We start from the raw sequence: 16,311 nt of genomic DNA on the forward strand, positions 1-16,311 counted from the left end.
ATTCTGAACATCTCAATTTAACTAGGATTTACAGAGATTTGTGAACACAAAAATAAAATCACATTTGTGTCAGCTCTTAACAAGCACTTGGGATTTAAACAACCTTTCTATATGTACTGTTACAACAGTTGTGACAATGTTTATCCAATTCTGTGTCACCTTATGAGAGATATGTCAGCAATTAAACTTTTCCAGATCTTCCAAAAGAACCTTGTCCCGCCCATTTTCCAATTCCTAAGAATCTGGTCAGAGGGCTACAATACATACTTACTACCACTAGGTGGTTTGAGGATATTTTCCTCCAATATATACATATATATTCCATTATAAATACCTGTATATACCTGGGATTTCACAAAGAGCAGGATTTTAATACCACCTGTCTATTTGTATCCCATATATTACCATATACAGTTTTAAGAACAATTATATGTATCTCAAACATCGTTATAAGCTGAAAGGATTAATCCGTTATCTGTCAACAATGTTACAAAAATACGTCTCCTTATGTACATGCAAATGACAGACCCAGATCTCCTTATCTTTGCTTATCATATAACATGCCTAGTACTAAGGGCATATTACATGTCCAACGTTCCGAGTATTACATATATTGCATTGTTTCTTAATATTTATAATGTAATGTATATAGCAGTCTAAAAATTCATGTTTCCTGAAGTCATATATATATATATTTACTACCATATGACCAGTTTATCTAGGGAAATAAAGATTTAGACATCCTAACATCTGTGGCATCTTAAATTAAATGAATATCCATCTTTACCGTTATTGTTAAAGACTTTGCCTTCCTGCAATTTAGTCTTCTTTCAAATACCTTCTGCTTACCAATCTATAGAATGATTATTACAGGACTCATTGCAAAACCCGCTATATGGTCTACGTAATTACACCCTGCTTATCAATACCTTACCTGATTATAAGCTTCTTACCAGGGTACCTATAAATTGTAACAGAGTTGAATAAATGGGTCTAGTATACCCCCCTTCTGCGAGTTTCTTAAACTATTTAAGGAAATCGATATTTTAATGTTCGGTGTTCTATGACTGTATTACTAATTGATGTGATATCCCTGCTGCGTGGAAATGAAGTCCTCGATTCTCTATAGAATCTGTGAATTTATCTTGCAGACCTGGAGTCACCCAGCCGAAATCGCTAATAACGGCCTTAAAACAGGTATCCAGTGCGCATTGGTCAGCTCAAAATTCTTAATGTGTCGTTAATCACGTACCCACCTAGACAACTTACAAAGACATTCAACGAATGCCTTGTACCACTGCATCCAGGGCAGAGTCCCCCAGATGTTACGCTTAAGGCGTCACATCTATGAGTCCGTGGGAGCGCCCCATGCGGCTCATACCTTGACTGAGTACCACACTCAGATATCACACCCTTGATTAAAACCTGTCAAGTATCCATAATTCCATGGAATCTACACAAACTTATTCTAAGAAGAGGAACATCAACAACAAAAAATAACAGTTAGTCCATCTGGAAAGAGAAGAAAATAGTGTTAGCAAGTTTAATGATCCATATTCTTTTCTTCTTCCTAAATAAGGTTCTTATATTCAGTCATTAACAATCTATAAATTTTAACTAATTGTATTGTAAGTGCATTGCATGTGTGTGCTCAGTAATGCTACTGTACAGTATGATACAGATCCCTGTTTTATTGGGTCTTGTACACTGTAAACAGTACCCCTATTTTGTTGTTGCTAAAATTTTGAGCAAAACAACAAGGTGTGGTAAGTTGAAATCATGCTTCACATTGGTGCTAAAAGCCTTCCTGTGTGAAATATGATTTCCTTTACAAACATTAGAAAAGTTGCCAATTAAGTAATGTTTGTGTCATTACTTCAGCACAGTACATTGGAATACACTTTCCATACATTTCTGTTAAACAAAAAAAATTATTATCGCTATCAATAAATTTTTAGTTCTATTTATATTTGCTTCAAAACTATAAAAACTTTTATTTATCCCCAAAAAATTTACAACTCATATATGGGTTTGCTGCATTTAATCATGCATCTGTTAAGATCAAAACTAAAGCAGTTTGACTTTAAACTTTAAAATTTTTATCTCTTCCATACAAATTATTTAGTTACTTTAGTATTCAAGGAAACCTATTGGTATGCAAATCTTAGGTCTTAAACCAGCCAGAAAAGGAACTGTTTGCACATCAATTAGAACAATGGTGATAATTCCTGGCTGTATTGGCTGTGAACAAGTTGATCTGAACAGCAAAATGTGTGCTTTATAAACTTGTCTAGTTTATAATACATTTGATAACTGGATTTGCTGTAACAAATAGGAAGTTGTAAATTAAAAACATACTTGCTTGGTTAATGTCTTCAGTGTGAATCCTTGGTCTTGAGGAAACTTGTTAGTGCTGAAAAAAATAAATCTTGCACGGAGAGAGATAAAGTATATTTTGTATACAAGCGATTTAAACAGAAAAAATAATAATAATAATATGTGTTCTCCTCTTTTAAATTGAGAGTAAAGCAGTACTGTTGGGCGCCAATGATAAGGGGTAATGAGGGGTATACCTTTTCCTTCTCTATTCCCCTCCTTTTCTCTGTCTGATTATATTGCTTGTATTATATTACTATACAGGTTGAGTATCCCTTATCCAAAATGCTTGGGACCAGAGATATTTTGGATATCGGATTTTTCCGTATTTTGGAATAATTGCATACCATAATGAGATATCATGGTGATGGGACCTAAATCTAAGCACAGAATGCATTTATGTGACTTATACACCTTATACACACAGCCTGAAGGTCATTTTAGCCAATATTTTTTATAACTTTGTGCATTAAACAAAGTGTGTCTACATTCACACAATTCATTTATGTTTCATATACACCTTATACACACAGCCTGAAGGTCATTTAATACAATATTTTTAATAACTTTGTGTATTAAACAAAGTTTGTGTACATTGAGCCATCAAAAAACAAAGGTTTCACTATCTCACTCTCACTCAAAAAAGTCCGTATTTCGGAATATTCCGTATTTCGGAATATTTGGATATGGGATACTCAACCTGTATTTATTATCTTTGAAGCAAATGTATAATTTTAACCCTTTAGTGATTTATAATAGTTCATCACTAATTGTGTACCTTTTATAAGCAAACCCGCAGAGGCTGCATCTAGACATATATATCTTTAAATCATTAGGAATATTCTGTTCATATAAGAATGCACGCCAGTCATATAGAATGTAAATCATAAGAATGTATTTCAACAAACAATTGCTACTCATAGAATTCACTTTTATCATTAAACAGTATTGGTCAAATACAATGCAAGTCACCATATAATAGTTTCACAGATTTAAACTATATAAGAAAAGAACAGGATGAAAGAAGTGTGAATATGTATGTATGTACTGTATATATATATGTATTACTGGGGAGATATCACTCAAAGCACTCGGCTAAATCCTAGATTTATTGATATATATTGGAAACAATATATATCTTAGAGAAATACCTTAGGGGATTGGTTTTGGTTTCTGTATGTGTGTGTGTGTGGGGGAGGGGCAGCATGTGGCTGCATTGTCCACAGACCGCATGGGACAGAAGCTAGACTCCATTTTGGGAAAACTCCCATGATTCCAAAGTCTGTAACATATGGTTCAAAAGGGAATGCAAGCAGCCATTTTAAGTGTGCAAGTTCAAACACATGGCATTCTTTGCTATGCCATAGTCACATAGCAGAAGCCATAAGACTCCACTATATTGCAAAATGTATAAGCTTCAACATAATGCATATGTGCTGATTTTACAATTCCAAGCCATCTAATCACCTTTCACAATTCCAAGCCAAAACAGTATCTCAATAACCAGAGCATATTGTATGCTGTGCATATTATATGAACCATCACAAGACCAGATCACCAGGTAACCACAGGTATCAGCCTGCCATTGCTACAAGCACATGCTATATTTCAGCAAGATGCACTATATAAAACCACTACAATCTGTTATAAATCACCATCCACAAATGTATACCAGGAATGCTATGCTACAGATTGTCTACTGTTCCAATTCATTACAGATTTCATAGAGTATTATCATCAACACATAACAATCACATAATTGCACAAGTATCATTAACCTTAAGCCATTTGTATCTCCAAATTAACTATTCTATGCCAATTGTTTCACAACTACTTTACCACAAACACATATTTAACTATTCTATGCCATTAAGCCATGTGTATACAATACTTAGCCTTAGTAAGGAGATCGGTCCTGGTGATGAGCAATTCATGCTTCTGGAGGCTTTGTAGCTGTGTGCAGCTATTGTACATCTGCCTCAGTGGTTTTGGGAGAGAGCCCTCTGATTTCAAGTGTTCAGGTATACCTGCAACCTGTGGGTGTGTCTTTCACAGCATTTGGGCTAGCTGTATCAGTGGGCTGAGCTGGCCGTGTGCTGGGATTGTCTATTCAGCCAAGGCTACAGTGTATGGATGTTAATTAGGCTTCAGGTTACAGAAGCCAATATCATATTTCTCTAATTCATTCCTTGTATGATAATATATGTCCCTAAAATGTATATAATGGAGTTACTCTGTAACACCGCCAGATAATTGTAACAGATTGCACTGCGGCTCTTCAGATATAATAGTGTAGTTAAATATCTCCTGCTCTTTTTCAATCCCCTCAACTGTGTGTCTATCTCTCTTACATTGTGCCTTAGTATGTCTATCTTTCCCATCTTTCCCTATCTGTCCCTCTCTCTCTGTTTGTGAATCCCTTTCACTCTGTCTGTATCTCCCTCACTCTACTTAGGTGCCTGATTCCAAAAAATATATATATATATATATATATATATATTGATAAAGCTGATTATCTTTACAGGAATGAAAGCTATACCTTAAACACACCTTAAATACACTTTAAACCTTTAGCCGATGTGGCCGCTATACTTAATTCACACTACGCACCTTTTACGCTATTAGCGTAAAAGGGTACTGTAGTGTACGTACTTTGCGTACACACGCCGCGCTGACGGTACAAAGTACTTGCAGCGCATACACACCCAGAGATACACTTTAAACCTTATACAGCAATGCTATGCAATAATAGTACACTTTAAACCTTAGCAGGGCAATGAGCACACAACAACAATTGTGATTAACCGCTGGGTTCCGACACCACAGTGGATTATTTCTGAAAAGGGGTTTACAATACAAATTATACACTATAATACAAGACAATATATATATAACAGAATAATGGCTACAGTCAATGTACATACATGAGAATATTCGCGTGCGCTTCCTGGTCCAGTCATCCGTAATCAAATAGATAACGTTGTGAGTCTTGTGTCTGGCCGGCCTGCAGCAGGCTTTATTTATACAAGTCTTCCAAAAGCAATACAATGGATACTGTAATCCCTTTATCCATTGGACACAGGGATGCACTTTTACAGTACAGGAGAGGTCATAGGTTGATTTGAAAAGGTAGGCGATGTCTTTCTCAACTGCTCTTGTGGGTGGTCTCCTCTGGATTCCCGCCGCATACATAATATACAGTAAATACAGTTTATATCTATATTCTGCTTCTGCACATAACTATCTGCAGGAACATGCGATCTTCCGCAGACCAACACCGGAATGTTACCCTTAAAATACCCTACAGCTGGATACCAAATACCACCTTATAACCTTAGTCTGTCCCCTCTTATACTGTAAAGGTGAATCCCTTTGTTCTGCAACCATTTAAACAGCTATAACTTTCTGATGTGGTGCAAGGAGACTATGTGTACATTGTGCACTATTTGTATTAAATATGTAATGTGTTCTGATGGCCCTCCATGCGTACACAAACTCTGCCGTAAATACCCATACCACGCGCCGATGCGCAGGACCGCGGTAGCGACCATACGCAAAGTGCGTACATGTGCACACACTGCAGAACAAGTGCACGTGCAGTGGGCATGTGTGTGCAGTTTGTACGTGATGTGTGTTATGTAATATTTTTCGACTTTGACAGTCCACCCTTTGGCAGTCACCAATAACTGCCACTATCTAATTACTAAACAGAAAAATATCAATACAATATCTACAGACGATTGGATGGTCGGAGGGAGAGTGGTAGGTAGGAAATGTATGACCTAGTGGGATAGTAAAAAGCATGTATGTATGAATCCATGTCTGAGGGGCATGTATAATTGTGCCGTATATGTTTTAGATAAGCTTCAAGGTATTGCGAAGTATACATTAAATCCTTCTTATCCCGTATTAAGGGTCTGTAAGTGGGCTGACAAACACTACCGAGCTCTTTTCGGTTTCTTGTTCCAACAAATGGGGTGCACATTTAGTTGATGATACATGAAGGGGGAACATATGTGAGTGCTAGTATATGTGGATATCACCTGTCGACTATGTGTGTCATTAACTGAAGGTTGTAGAGATGAAGATAAGACACTTATCTAAAATACATTCACATAACATTTACATAAACATTCTTGGGTAGGGCTGATGTCTTTTCCGGATGGGTGTATCTGGGCAGAGGGGGAGACAAAGGAAAAACGGGTGAAAGAAACAGGCCATGTAATTCATTTGCAATCCTTATCATAACACTGTCTCTATGGATGGGTCATAAATTAAATCTGCTGCTATAACAATGCTCTCGCTCCTTAAACTCATCAAATTTGTGCCGTGCTTGCGCCGCGTCAGAATTCGAACACACCTAAATATCAAGCCAATAATTATGACGACTCCCAGGATACAAAGGAGAAACTTTCCTACACTCATAATAACATTTTGAGCCCACTCTCCTAACCCTGAGAACCAATTTTGTGGGTTCAACCATGAGACCCAGCCGGTCAGCTCATTACCCACAGCGGTTAGGGTAAGGTTGTGTCTCCTCCGGAACTCCCACTTCAACTGCAAGATATCGTCCATCTTTTGATCGATGATCTCCGTGGGGTCGTCAGTGCTGTTTGTAATATACGTACAGCACTTCACACCATACTGAGTTGCCAAAGTGACACAGTACCCACCCGTCACGGCTGTGATATAATTAAGGACCATCCTGCGCTGGATCAATTCCATTTTGTAAGCTTGTAGCTCCCTTCCCGTATACCTGAAGGTGTCGTCATACATCTCAGTGATATTATCTATCAAGTTCGCTAGCGCATGGATATACCTATAATTTATAATTCCTCTGGCAGTACGGGTGATGTCTGATGCGAGAAGGAATTGAATCCCGGTGGATTCGTGGATCAATTCAAAGGCTGCGTGCTCTGTCCTCTCTATGAGGTGTCTCTTGACGATGTGTTCATAGTGAGTATGAGTATAAGGAGCCTGAGCACTGCGGTGGATATCTTTCATCTTATCATGGGTTATGGTCATGACCTCTGGCAACACTTCCAACATAACACAATCCCTCTGAGTTCGGGGCAAGCCTCTTATACGCCTTCCTCCCACATATGAAATAGGCATCATCGGGGAGAACATAGGGGACAGAGTATGACATTGCCATATTACAAACATTCCAAGTGAAAAACCCCATCCCTAGTTCGCCGATCTGCTCAGTACAAGTATCAGGCTGGATGATATGAGCACAGTACCCTGGTGATACTTCTCCAACCCACATGGTCTTGCTTCCTCGAGTATACCTATACCGAAAATACCTTCCACTGTTGGCTATTTGGCGTACAAGTTCAGAGTCTATGGGTATCCTATCAGCTCTATGCGAAAAGGCCATTGTCTGATTATTCCACGTCACTTCCCAATTTCCTGGTTTTTGGTAATTGGAAATATTGAAACATAATAAGGATCTTTCTTTATCATCCACTAGGGGTCACTGGAGTACTCTTGGGATATGGACGGGCGTAGCCGAACAAAGGCACTGAATATTCAAATTTAGGACTCTCCCCCCCTCCATATCCCCAAGTACCTCAGTGTACTTTGCCAGTGTTTTTTCGGTGCTCACAGCATGATCATCGGCTTGTGGCAATGGCCACTTTTCAGAAGATTTTTATTTTTATTTTTATTTTTAATTTTTACACTTCCCGTCCCAGTTTCTGGAAAAACTTGGGTCCGGGATGGTGCCGCTGCAAGGCAGCGTATGGCGTGTCGGTCCTCACAAAGAGCACCCTCACAGCCACAGGCGCTATAAGGCAGCGCATGGCGTGTCGGTCCTCACAAAGAGCACCCTCACAGCCACAGGCAGCTGGTTACTGCAAGCTGCACGGAAAACAACTGGACGGAGCTTACAGAAAGAAGCTCCGTCACAGCCAAGATGACTGACAAACTGGACAGAGCTTACATACAGAAGCCCCGTCACAGCCAGCATGAGAAGTCGTCACAAGCTGGACGGAGCTTGCAGCACAAGGTATGGTGGGTCAGGGCGGTCAGCTCACGCTGCCGCCCTGCAGTGTGGGGAAAGTGTTTATTTTATGTTGGCCACAGCGATTACAGCCGCCGCTCATACCGCTGAATATCTCCCTGCACCCGCTCCAGCCGCCGCACTACCTAGCAGCAGAGCGGCCGCACGTCAATCACAGACGCCGGCCGCTCTCCCAGCACTAATACAGCTCAGAGCGGCCGCACGTCAATCAGACGCCGGCCGCTCTCCCAACCCGGCCACCGCTGTACACAGCGCCGCCCGAGCCAGCTACTCGGCAGAACTCCGGAGCACTGCTCAGAGCGGCCGCACGTCAATCACAGACGGCGGCCGCTCTCCCATCGCTAAGACCGGAAGCACAGCTCAGAGCGGCCGCGCGTCAATCACAGACGCCGGCCGCTCTCCTGTACACAGCGCCGGCCGAGCCAGCTACTCCGGAGCACAGCTCAGAGCGGCCGCACGTCAATCACAGACGCCGGCCGCTCTCCTGTACACAGCGCCGGCCGAGCCAGCTACTCCGGAGCACAGCTCAGAGCGGCCGCACGTCAATCAGACGCCGGCCGCTCTACCAACGCTGGTACCCGGCCACCGCTGTACACAGCGCCGCCCGAGCCAGCTACTCGGCAGACAGCCAGCGACGCCGTATCATATCCGGTCACTGAGGTCTGAAGTCGCCGCAGCTATACTCTGTGCTCTCCTGCTCTCCCGGCACCGCTGCAGGTAACATGGGGTGGAAGTTACCTTACAAGCAGCGCAGCTGCAAGGGGGGGTGAGGGGGGAGTATATGGCCATAGCAGCAGATATGACAGGCTGCAAGGAGTTAACAAAAGTGTTAAGCAGTTAATAGCCTATCATAACCTAAGGGTTTCTGTTAAGACTGCAATATAATACATTCACTGCAGGCTGGATTTATAGTAACTGGAGGTTAACTAAGTGTATGGTTAACTAAGTGTATGTGTTTACTGTATAATAGATCTGTAATAACATATACGCTATATATATTAACTGTATAAAAGGCTATTAAGGCTATAAATTGCCTGTACTGTGAATTTCAGGGAAAGCAAAACGGCCATTTTTATTATTGCTGTTTTTCCAGCTTATAATTCCTGAACATTCCGGCCATACACCTTTACTCCACAAGGAGGCGCAGGGGTGTTGGTGGGAATTTTTAGTTCAAGATAATTCTAGAACATTCCTGCCCTACATCTCTAAGCCACCAGAAGGCGCAGGGGTGTTAGTAGGAATTTGCTTCGGGTTTCATATGCCAATATGAACTGTTTTTCACATAAAGAATACTTTAGGTTCCTAAGGATTTCCGTACAGAGAAATAACCATGAGTTTCATATAAATATGCAGTTCAGCAATAACATATATATATATATATATATATATATATATATATATGCCATATAATAATTTCATTAAGTCGTGCAAGTGTCTGTCTGTTGCCTATTATGGTGTCTGTCTACATAGCAAGTAAGGCTATAGTGCAGACTAAAAATACTTTTATAAAATTGGCAATTCAAATTAAAAGAGCAGTAATCGAAGTCGGAATTACTCCGCCAGCTCTAACAAAAGACAGTCTTTCCAAAGGGCTAATTTTCCTTTGGCTACCAGAGTGTTTATTTCACTGGTCTTATAATTTAATGCACGATTCTATGTCAATCTCACACCGATAAATACGAGTGAGAACGGTACAGTAGTCCAGCACTCAGATAGTGCGGGGTTTTGGATAACTATACATATTCGTTGCCAAAAGGACGCGATCCGTCATGGGTTGATGAGTTTCTGTCAAACATTATAAAAACCCAGGATACATTTGGGTCACTAGAATCTATGTATGAAACCATGCCGATCACTGTTAAAAGAAGCGGCAGAGTATAGCTGAAAAGCTTCTGCTAACGCCGGTTATTTTCATTGTCGCTAGTTAAGCGCGACAAGGCCAGAGCTTGGTTGCTCCTAAATTTGATATACTTGTAACGGCATTTTTATTCCTTTATATTCAGCCATTACCGCATACAGTATACTTGTTACGGCGTTTTATCCCTTTATACAAAAACAGTCACGCCTTGTAACGACAGGACGTTACAGTCAGCAAGCCAGTGGTTTGATGACCTCTTTTACAATTGTGGAAGCGCGTCTTTACATGTTACATTTGCGAGGTTTCATGACTTCAACTTATATATGTCAGCTGTTTACAGCTTAAAGACAAAATTGCCTCTGTTGAACGGTTTGGCAGGTTGTCATTTAGTCTTTGCTGGTTTATAAACCAGGCAATAGTACGCCAACAGAGTCACAGTTACTTATTCCCCTCTGTTTGAGCAAAATCAAACAGCTCCGTTGCAATATCAATCAGCAAGTCATTTACTACAGTTAGAAAATGGATTTTCTGCAGTTAGTTTTTGCTTATTGAAGCCACAAAATTGTATAATTGCTTTTGATCTTCACAATGCGTATTTACCCAGTCCGGTTTTTTCATCACAGGTTCTAGCGTTTGCAAATCGCCACAACCATTAACATTTCATTTCTACCGTTGCTTACCGCTTCCGGTATTTGCTACAGTGATGTTGGAATGATAGCTCATCTCACATAAGAACTATGTATTAACAAAGTTCCTCTAACGTGCGCTACTAAGGTATACTACAGTAGCAGATTAAGTTTGAAAACAATCACATCTAAGTCTGTCTAAACGATGTCAATTCCTAGGTAAGATTATAAATACGGTAAATCAACGACTTTTACCTACTACACCAGCAAGAACGAAAGTACACGCACACTAGCGGTACATTGGTGTATTTACTTATTAAGAATAAGATGTGTTTTCAATTTAGTTCGCCACCCTTCACTTGCTTGTCCCACAGAGGGACAAGGGTGCGTATACTCTAGACGACAGTCACAGAGAGTCAGGATTTGTAGTTAAAATCAACGCAAAGGTTCTAAAACACGACAGATTGCTGTCGATAAATGTACTAGAACTCTGTGCATTTTACAATGCAAGAGATAAATGTCCTAGAACATTTTACAATGCAATAAATAATTCGCTTTCAGTCTGACCAAGGATAGACTCTGGTTTTCTCTTCAGAACGAATAAATCTTTCACTTTTTACTAAAGATTTCCGTGGAGAGGAACAACCGTGAGTTTCATGTAATTTAATTTTTTTTTTTTTTTTCATGCCTGGCTCACGCTGCCCTTAAGCAGTCAAACAAAGCAACGGCAGTTGCATACTCAACAGTGAGAACCAATAAGCCGCATGGCAAGGCGGTAGGTAACTCAAATCTTCAATGGCTCAGAACGCTATTATGTGAAAATGTCAAAAGATCAATCCGTGAGTGGACATCTGTTAGACAGACGATCTCACCCGTCAGGGTTTGGATCTTAAAAACTGGACATTAAATCCACAGGTGTTTCAGATGTAAGTCCACAGAAGGGGGTTACCCTCAAGTATACATGAGGGCATCTCGCCACAATTACAAAAGCTCAGTATGTGTACATCACATTCATGGGGTTATTCAGCATCGTGTATTTGGCTCCACCATTTTCCGCTTCTTTCTTCGTTGCCAAAACGGATCAGAAGACAGTTCGTCACAGTCATACTGGTGGTATCTCATGGGTTTCAGAGAAGTTTGCTTCTCGAATTTTCAAGGAATACTTGCACACGATCTTGGCCCGCTCATAATACGTCCAACCTGTTACATCAGGGAACGTTCTTTTACCCATAGTTACCTAGGTACCTATTATCTATGTACCGCAGCTGCGGTTGACGGGGTGAGGGTTCAGACCGCCCTCTTAAAAAAATAGAGCATTACAGTATCGGTTATACCAACCATGTTACGAAATAGTAAGCCGCTTAAGGCAGCTCATTATTAAAAATTTTAAAAATTTTCGTGTGCTTACATAAGTTGTAAACTTCGGAAGTTTCCAACATCATCCTTCAAGTTACCCGTATTCTGTTAAACGGGATGGGATGGAAAACTGCGTTCATCTGCACTAAGAGTGCAGGTATCTGTGTGGTAAACTTATTTTCAAAGCGTTTGCCTCTAGTTGCGTCTGTAAACATCTTTCTACAAGGTGTCACCAAAGTTCAGACTCTAGTTATCCCACCTACAGCGCCAGGCGATTTCAGGTTGGGTTCAGATTTTCTTACAGTTTCATATTTTGGAACCCTTTCAACAAATGGGGATTAAGTTCTCACTTTGGAAAACATTTTTCTTCTAGCCTTGGTTTCGGCAAGGGTGCTTCGGCAAGGATTTTGTTTTCATATTTGGGTGCCTTGTATTCCAAGCCACCGTATTTGCGTTTCTCATGACAAAGCAGATCTTCGGACGAAAACCGCTTTCGTATTCTTCACATCAATATACCAATAGTGGTTCCTGTGGGGACAGCACATTCTAAAATTCTGAATGTGGTACAAGCGTTACGCGTTTATATATGTACCAAACGACTACAGTACGTGATATGAATACGTTGTTTGTTCTATATGATATTGCAAACTGGGGTTAGCCAGTTTCTCAGCAGACATTATCCAGTTGGATAATAATAATGACTACAAGTCAGGCTTACGTTACGGCTAAGTTACAATCGCCTACGTCAGTGATAGTTCATCCCACAGGTTCTGTGGGAATGTCAGACCCAGCGGGTCGTGGAGCGTCTACGACGCGGCTACATAGCCTTCAGTGCACCACGTTTGTGCACTTTTACATATGAATGGTGAAGCCATCAGCATCTAGCTTTGGCTGCCTACTGTTACAAGTATCAAACAGCTCTCCAGCCCACGAGGGAAGCTTTGGTACGTCCCAAGAGTACTCCAGTGACCCCTAGTGGATGATAAAGAAAATAGGATTTTGGTACTTACCAGGTAAATCCTTTTCTTTGAATCCATAGGGGGCACTGGACGCCCACCCAGAGCAGTTTTACCTGGGTTGTTTTAAGCTCAAGGGAGCTTAGGGTAACAAATTTTACTTAATTGATATTAAGCTCAGAGAAGCTTATGGTAACACATTTTCACCGATGGGTTCAAATTATAAAGGGCTATCGGTTATGGTGTCAACTGTTTAGTTGACAATATGGTTATGGGTCAACATTGTTGTTGTCCGTTATGTTATGGGGATTCTCCATTGTCAACCTCTTTATATCCTGTTCGCTCAGTAAAAAACACTGGCAAAGTACACTGAGGTACTTGGGGATATGGAGGGGGGGAGAGTCCTAAATTTGAATATTCAGTGCCTTTGTTCGGCTACGCCCGTCCATATCCCAAGAGTACTCCAGTGCCCCCTATGGATTCAAAGAAAAGGATTTACCTGGTAAGTACCAAAATCCTATTATCTACATGATACTGGTGGAGCTTCAAACTAGGGGGCCTAGAAATATTGAATTTCTTGCCCACCGGTCTCCCACCCCGTAATTTGAGTACCTCATCTATTGCTAAAGGGTACGGTACTAATCCTGACTTGCTCTGACCTTGAGGTACTTGTGAGCACACCCAGCATTCTGTGTGGTTTAAGACCTTACCCACTAGTGAGTGGTAATCACTCAACGGATGACGGTCCATGTCGATATTAAGGCTGGACTGACATCTCTGGATTCACCCATCCTCGACTATGTTCTCACAATTCCTCCAAATGCAATTTTCCTCAGCCAATAACCCTTCACAGTGCCTCCGAGCTCCCTGACTACCAGATCGCTTTCTGATACTCGCCTTTGCTCGAGTGATGCGTTGCTCTTGAGATTCTACAAATCCATCCCCGCCATCAGAACCCATTCCAGATCCTTTCTCGACCTCTCCGGGACCCTCACCAAAACAGACTGACCTGGTCAACAACAGGATTAACAGGAAAACCCGGAACGCAGTCTCTTGGGGTAAGTCCATCTTGTTAAGGTAAGAGAAGGGAAACAAGAAGGGGGGGGGGGGAAAGAAGAAGAAAAGAAGGGTAGTGGGGAATGGAGAAAATAAAAAAAACTGGTGCGACAACCGCCTCTGGTCTTGTTGTTCTCCCCGCTCAGGTGCCGTCTCAACAGTACTGCCTCTCAACCTTCCCAGAACAGACACTCCAGTGATACGATGTTCTCTACACTCTGTTCTTTGTCACAGGTTCTCTCTGGGTCAGTGATCTTCCTGTAGGGAACATAAATCTTGCATTTCGATGTGTTTAACTGTTGTGTATTATCAGTTGTGTGAAGTAAACCATCTGTGGAAAGTGAAAAGAGAGGGGAAATAATAAAAAGAAAATTTGTCAGATTTGCGTTCACCATCAGGCTGTCACACCATCATGTATATCGGTATCTATGCGCAGTCTCCCTTCACCAGTATTCCCATTATCCACCCTTTGTGCATGACCAGGCACACTGATACTGGTGTCCCTATGCTGGTGAGATATACTGGATTTAGGCAGAGCTCTGAAAGACCGAGTAGGCATGTTGAGTTTGAACTATAATCCTGTCAGTGAATGTAAGAAATGAAGAGGAAACTTTGAAGACAAATCACAGATTTTAGTAACAGGTAAGTTTGTAAAGGCAAAGAAGATTTTACAAAGTTTGACATCTGGATTGGGCACTACGGGGAATGATTCCCTAATCGGTCTGTTCCCCTTAAAAAAAGTATATGTGTGTTATATCTCTACTGGGACTATCCCAGCCATCAATCCAGTGTCCTGTCCTTTCTAAATTAATAGGGAACCCGGTATCTTTGAGATAATTCCCTCTACCTGTGATGGACATGCATCTAAAACAGTGAAATGCAACATTAACATATTTTATGCTTCCTGGGTGGGAGCACTCAATATGTTTACCATCTCTAACAAAACTACTGTTAAGTTACAAGGAGGTCACTTCTGCTAGAGAGAGAAGCAGAAGTTTAGAGGCTTCCTCCTAACCCCAGTAAGTTCTGTCAAAAGGGTAAAGTTGCATTTATTCTGTTCTTCCCATTAACCAAATCTGTGGTTTTCTATACTGTATCGTGATTCCTTACTATATGTCCCTTGATCCCGTCTATGTGTTTAATAACGTGGCTTGTTTTCTCTGTCTAGGGGTCTATATTGGCTATGTGTTCTACTATACCTACAATCTCTGGCAAAATGCCCTTCCTTCCTTCCTACAAATGTAGCATGTTCTCTGTCTTTTCCAAACAGCAGGGGTCTGGGGTTTAGGCTGATGAGACTTTGGTGTAAGAGCCTGTATACTTTCAATCCTCAGCTTCTCCTCCTGTTGTTTTCTACGCCTAACAATATTCTTGTGGTGTACAATTGCGCACTCTCTAAGGCAAGCTACTGTGACTCCTCTCCAATTAGGCAAAGATGTTTGTACTCTGTCCCTTACTGTCTTATCGAGTCCGTCCATTAGCACAGAGACCGGCACCTCCCTGTAATTTGTATCGTTCCCTGTATCTGATATCCCCATGTATCTATCCATTATTTGCAGGGCCCGATGGAAATATTCAGATGTCATTTCATTTTCCCTCTGCTTTATGGAGAAAATTCTTCTCCACTTAACAGTTGTGGGGAAATACAACTCTAGTTGCCTGTTAATTTGCTTTAAGTTCTCCTGATTGTGTTGGTCAGTCATAAGACTATCCGACTCTAAAACAATCAGTGATACATTTTTTTGGGTGTCAATATTAAGGGATAGGCATGCTTTCAAAAGTATCCGCCAGTGTTTGTTTGTCGGTTCATACGCATTACCCAGATCTCTGATAAATTTCTGACATCTAGCTAAATCCTTCCGAGGGTCGGGGAATTCTGAAATGATTGATCGCAGCTCATCTCTGGGCCACGGGCAATACATTGCATTATTCCTGGTGAGGACTACTCCCTGACTATTGGTTCCCCCATTGGGAGTTACTGTTCCCAAGACAGGGTGTAATTCTACCATTCCGACCCTGATTTGTTTACTGTGAGGTGGTGTTGTCTCTGTGCAATGA

At 41.1% G+C, this 16,311-nt stretch overlaps 1 protein-coding gene and 1 pseudogene across 10 annotated transcripts in view; both read left to right on the forward strand.

Moving 5' to 3' along the window:
* The window catches only part of KAZN (kazrin, periplakin interacting protein), an 847,756-nt gene that overhangs the window by 475,860 nt on the left and 355,585 nt on the right, over positions 1 to 16,311 (forward strand). The gene's annotated exons all lie outside the window — the stretch shown is intronic.
* On the forward strand, positions 11,460 to 11,581 carry LOC134967942 (U5 spliceosomal RNA; annotated as a pseudogene).

The sequence above is a fragment of the Pseudophryne corroboree genome, chromosome 10 (genome assembly GCF_028390025.1).
Source record: "Pseudophryne corroboree isolate aPseCor3 chromosome 10, aPseCor3.hap2, whole genome shotgun sequence".
Taxonomy (NCBI): domain Eukaryota; kingdom Metazoa; phylum Chordata; class Amphibia; order Anura; family Myobatrachidae; genus Pseudophryne; species Pseudophryne corroboree.